This window comes from Barbus barbus (genome assembly GCF_936440315.1).
Source record: "Barbus barbus genome assembly, chromosome: 29".
Lineage (NCBI taxonomy): Eukaryota > Metazoa > Chordata > Actinopteri > Cypriniformes > Cyprinidae > Barbus > Barbus barbus.
The window spans coordinates 25,558,262-25,564,989 of record NC_136757.1 but is presented as its reverse complement, the minus strand read 5'-3'; positions in this window follow the sequence as shown (position 1 = coordinate 25,564,989).

Sequence of the window (6,728 nt, the reverse complement as noted above, 5' to 3'; positions counted from 1 at the left end):
GATGACGGGCCCAAGCCGTCAGCATACGCCACCCCGGTGGCATCGATAAAACGGTGCCCGGTGAGCACACGCATTACAGTAACCCTCTGGCAGTTTGATTTTAAGGGATACGGCAATTAAAGGGTTAATCCAAACCATCAACTCTGTGAAACACACACACACACAACAACGTATAAAACTTTATAACTTTGTAACACTTTACAATAAGGTTTCAGTTTAACATTTAACTATATTAATTAACCTGAACAATAAGTATCTAGTATTTATGGTACCACTTTCTATGAAGCCCGTATTTATAACACGTAATAAAGGTATTCTTAAGGCATTATAATGAATGCATAATGCCTTATAAATAAATATAATAAATACTTATTAATGCCTAATAAGTAACTCTGCAATTACATATCAACTAGCAGTCATGAGAGTATTAGTAGTGCGTCTGATGAATATACTGTATGCTAACACTTTATTTTGATGGTTCCTCAACAGACAAACTGAGTATAGGATATTTTGCAAGTATGTGAATATTCTACCTACCCTACCTAAGTCTACTAATACAAATAGTTTTATATAAACATCCATGCCCTCAAGAAATGTCGTAAGGTATTTATAGGCAGCTACAAATGATTTGTTCTCGAGCATATATATAATGTTTAATAATTGTATTTTTCATACTTTATTAATGATCAATTTAACATTTCTAACATTTAAAAAATTCTTTATTAACATATATTCCTGTTGTAATTCATGATTAAGTCAGGTAGTTATAAAACATTTAGCAGTTGCCAGCCATCTATTTGTGTGAGCTCATCTAAAGTGAGGACTATTTATACCTTATAAAGCATTTACAAAGCAGATTTAAAGGCTCATTTATCTTCCAAACAGAAAAGTTAAACACAACACAGAGGGATACTGTAACGGGGCGAACAAGACGTGAGACATGCGGATCCATGTGCTAACTTTTATTTATAAACATAGTCAAGACAGCCAAATAGATATGGCATGGGCAAGACACAAGAGAGATCCGGGCAAGCGTGGGTTGACGATCGGCGAACAATATCCAATAGGGCAAGGCAGAGAGATAATCCAGGTACACAAGCAATAATCCAAACGAGATGCAAACAGAGTCCAAACGGTAAGGCAATGGGTGAATCCAGGAAACACGGGCAGATATCAAAACACTAGAAAAGGCAAGGCAAGGCTATAATCACTGAGAGGGCTCTGTAGAGTAGCTATTGCTAGGATATACGAGAACAATACTCGGCATCTAGCAAAAGGAAGTCCATGGTTTATAAAGCCTGAGTGATTAGTGTGAACAGTGAAATAGTGAAGTGCAAGAGTCCATGCAGTGAGTGGGTGACCTCTGGTGGTGATTAACCGAAACTGCATGGACCAGATTCATGACAGATACAGAACACAGAAATATTTTTTCACGATGCAAAAAATTAAAACTTTACACTTGATAAAAAAAAAAGAAAACTAAACCTCTGCAATTTCATTGAAAAAAGTAAATAAAAATTAAAGTGTACAGTTGTACAGTTTCATTTTTTGCATCTTGAAAAAATATTTCTGTTCTGTTTCCCTCTGTGTTGTGTTTGTTTATTTTTTCTGTTAGGAAGATGACTGAGCCTTTAAATCTCCTTTGTCATAGATATGCCTAATAAATAAAGAACAAGCCATTTATAGCTGTATTTAAAAACTGCTTACTAATGACTATTAATGTTGCCACAATGCTTTATAAAGGATGAACTAACTATTTACTAATGTTTACCTAATGATTCATAGCATGCAGTTATTATAAAGTGTTACCCTATAATGTATTATAATTGTTGTTATGATTAATCATGAGATTTTATAACACATTATAAGGTTTTTTATAATCCATTATACATTCACTATAATGCCATAAGAATACCCTTATAATGTATTATAAATACGGGCTTCATAGAAAGTGTTACCGTATTTATTAGTGTTAGTTAATATTCAAAACTGAAACATTATTAAGATTTAAAGTTTTATCTGTTAACATTAGTTAATGCACTGTGAATTAACAAACATTTTGATTAACTAACATCAACAAACATTAATAAATTCTGTGAAAATATATTCTTCATTGGTAGTTCACGTTAGTTAATGCATTTACTAATGTTAAGAAATGAGACCTTATTATAAAGTGTTATCAAAATCTTTAATGATTTATAAGCATTTTTTAAAGATTTAAAAAAACAGACCCTCTCTCTCTCTTTCTCTCTCTCACCCACTGGCTCAATCCACACAGTCACTCACACAGTCACTGACAGCCCACCCCACCCCCACCCCTCACTCAGCTGCAGTGACAGGGAGCTTTCACTCAGAAGCAGCTCTGATAGTTTTAAAATTTTCTCCTCTGCATAGTGTATTGTAAATTCATGAAATTAATCACATATCGTCAGACTGTATTGTTCTGTGTATGTAATTTTTTATGAAGTGTTTGGAAGTTGCTCTTAAAAGAAAAAAAAATAATAATAATTCTCTTTTTTACTGTAACTTTAATAAATTGCCATTAAATCATCTTTCAAGATATCCTAAATCCGTCCGCAATTTAGCATCTTCAGTATTTTGGCATCATGAGAAAAAATGTTTGGTGTGATTTCCGTGTTTCTGCTTGGAGGAGTATTAAATTGTTTACAGCCTGTTTTAAAAAAAAACCCACATTAAAATAAATATAGCCGACTTCCTGTTGGTTGTAGCTAATGACTGTAAATTAGAAAGTTGTCCGGATTAATAAGAACAATTTATGTACCGAGTTTGGTGTCTGTAGCTAAAACTAACCCCCCCATTTTTGACAAAAGGTGGCGCTATAGAGTGTCTCTTCCACGTCCGTTTATGAGCTTTTTCCAGTGTCTAACTATCATTAATACTCATATGTGTGTTGAGTTTCATGACATTCTAAACATGTTATCTGCCTCAAAATCACCAGAAACGAATTTTCAACTTTGACACGTTGCCATGGCAACATACTTTTAGATATCAATATTCCCTTCACAGTTTTACATCGGCCGTGTTTTGACATTATTCTGGTGAAGTTTGAAGCAAATCGAGTAAAAATAAGATGCTGAATTCAAAGCATTTTGAAAATGACACACTTCCTGCAGCCAGTTGGTGGCGCTATAACTTTCAGTCATAATAGTCACATCTATCCGATCGGCATCATACAACGAACAAACCACTGGAGTTTGATCTACATCATACAATGTATGTGGACGTTATTAGGCATTTCCTGGGTCTCATTTTTCGCCATAACTTCATCGCCTCGCCACGGGCAAACCGTTCGACATATCAAAAATATCTTCGCAATTTAGCGTCCCCAATGTCTTGAGATCATGTTCACCGAGTTTGGTGGCAATCGTATGGAAATCCTCAGAGGAGTATATCAAATTCCAGAGCATGCGCTTTTTAAACAGCCCTGAATAGCCGACTTCCTGTTGGGCGGAGCCTATGAAATGCTGCGCGGAAGTTGTTCGGCTCAATGAGTTCTATATGTGTACCGAGTTTCATATGAATACGTGCAAGTATGTGTGAGCTATACATCAAGCTTTCTGACAATTTTCCAGGGGGCGCCGTAGAGCCCCTGTGCCCCGCCCGGGTCCCAGCCTCAGCGGCGTCCTAATGGCCGCAGGTTCCAACGTGCGTGCCAATTTTCAAGAGTTTTCGGGCACGTTAAGGCCCCCAAAAGTACCCGGATAGTCGAAATAAAAAATAATAAAAAAAAAAAAAAAAAAAAAAAATATAGCTGCAAGCAGCGATGACGGGCCCAAGCCGTCAGCATACGCCACCCCGGTGGCATCGATAAAACGGTGCCCAGCGAGCACACGCATCACAGTAACCCTCTGGCAGTTTGGTTTTAAGGGATACGGCAATTAAAGGGTTAATCCAAACCATCAACTCTGTGAAACACACACACACAGAATAACATATAAAACTTTAAATTCTGTGAAAATATATTTTTCATTGGTAGTTCATGTTAATGCATTTACTAATGCTAACAAATGAGAAATTATTATAGTTACCAAAGGTTTTAATGATTTATAAGCATTTTTTAATGATTTCTTTTTCCATTAACTAACATGAATAATTTTTTCTAACACAAATGAATAAAGTAAAAAATATATTGTTAATATTTAATGTTATTTGTGAATTAACCAATGTTAAAAAACAACATTATTTAACTGTTGTTAATTTACATCATTAATAAATATATACCATTTAATGTTTATCAAAATCAATTCCAAAATGTGTTAATATATTATTACATTTTAAAGTTTTATCTTTTGAACATGACTATTTTTCTAATATTAAAAATATTTTGTTCATTGTTAGTTCATTGTAAGTTCATACTATCAATGAAGAATTAACATGCTGTAAAAAATATATTTTTCATTGTTAGTTCATGTTAATTAATGCATTCCCTACTGTTAACAAATGAGACTTAATTATAAAGTGTTATCAAAACCTTTAATGCTTTATAAGCATTTTTTAAGGATTTTATTGAGATGTTTAAACAGACCCTCTCTCTCTCTCCCTCTCTCTCTCCCCCTCCACACTCACTGAACTCACACAGTCAGTCACCCACCCAGTCACCCACCGCACACATTAGAAGCACAGAGACAGGAGAACTCTGATAGTTTTTAAATTTTCTCCTCCGCATAGTGTATTGTAAATTCATGAAATTAATCACATATCCTCAGACTGTATTGTTCTGTGTATGTAATTTTTTATGAAGTGTTTGGAAGCTGCTCTTAAAAGAAAAAAAAAAAAAGAAAAGTTTTCTCTTTTTTACTGTAACTTTAATAAATTGCCATTAAATCATCGTTCAAGATATCCTAAATCCGTCCGCAATTTAGCATCTTCAGTATTTTGGCATCATAAGAAAAAATGTTTGGTGTGATTTACGTGTTTCTGTTTGGAGGAGCATGAATTTGTTTACAGCCTGTTTAAAAACAAAACCCACATTAAAATAAATATAGCCGACTTCCTGTTGGTCGTAGCTAATGACTGTAAATTAGAAAGTTGTCCGGATTAATAAGAACAATTTATGTACCGAGTTTGGTGTCTGTAGCTATCATTATATATATATAAACATTAATAATTATATACCATTTAATGTTGATCAATATTAATTCCAAAATGTGTTAATATATTATTACATTTTAAAGTTTATCTTTTGAACATGACTATTTTTCTAACATTAAAAAGATTAATAAATGCTTTAAAAAAATTGTTCTTTGTTAGTTCATACTATCATGGAAGAATTAACATGCTGTAAAAATATATTTTTCATTGTTAGTTCACGTTAATTAATGCATTTCCTAATGTTAAGAATTGAGACCTTATTTAATGATTTATAAGCATTTTTTAAAGATTTTAAAAAACAGACCCTCTCTCTCTTTCTCTCTCTCACCCAGCTCCTCAATCCACACAGTCACTCACACAGTCACTCACACCCCACCCCACCCCCACCCCTCACTCAGCTGCAGGCTGGCAGGGAGCTCTCACTCAGCAGTCTAAGAGCTCTCTGATAGTTTTTAAATTTTCTCCTAAGCATAGTGTATTGTAAATTCATGAAATTAATCACATATCCTCAGACTGTATTGTTCTGTGTATGTAATTTTTTATGAAGTGTTTGGAAGCTGCTCTTAAAAGATAAAAAAAAAAAAAAATTATCTTTTTTACTGTAACTTTAATAAATTGCCATTAAATCATCGTTCAAGATATCCTAAATCCGTCCGCAATTTAGCATCTTCAGTATTTTGGCATCATGATAAAAAATGTTTGGTGTGATTTCCGTGTTTCTGCTTGGAGGAGTATTAATTTGTTTACAGCCCGTTTTTAAAAAAAACCCACATTAAAATAAATATAGCCGACTTCCTGTTGGTCGTAGCTAATGACTGTAAATTAGAAAGTTGTCCGGATTAATTAGAACAATTTATATACCGAGTTTGGTGTCTGTAGCTAAAACTAACCCCCTCATTTTTGACAAAAGGTGGCGCTATAGAGTGTCTCTTCCACGCCCGTTTATGAGCTTTTTCCAGTGTCTAACTATCATTAATACTGATATGTGTGTTGAGTTTCATGACATTCTAAACATGTTATCTGCCTCAAAATCACCAGAAACGAATTTTCAACTTTGACACGTTGCCATGGCAACATAATTTTAGATATCAATATTCCCTTCACAGTTTTACATCGGCCGTGTTTTGACATTATTCTGGTGAAGTTTGAAGCAAATCGAGGTAAAAGAAGATGCTGAATTCAAAGCATTTTGAAAACGACACACTTCCTGCAGCCAGTTGGTGGCGCTATAACTTTCAGTCATAATAGTCACATCTATCCGATCGGCATCATACAACGAACAAATCACTGAAGTTTGATCTACATCATACAATGTATGTGGACGTTATTAGGCATTTCCTGGGTCTCATTTTTCGCCATAACTTCATCGCCTCGCCACGGGCAAACCGTTCGACATATCAAAAATATCTTCGCAATTTAGCGTCCCCAATGTCTTGAGATCATGTTCACCTAGTTTGGTGGCAATCGTATGGAAATCCTCAGAGGAGTATATCAAATTCCAGAGCATGCGCTTTTTAAACAGCCCTGAATAGCCGACTTCCTGTTGGGCGGAGCCTAAGACATGCAGCGTGAAAGTTGTTCAGCTCAATGAGTTCTATATGTGTACCGAGTTTCAT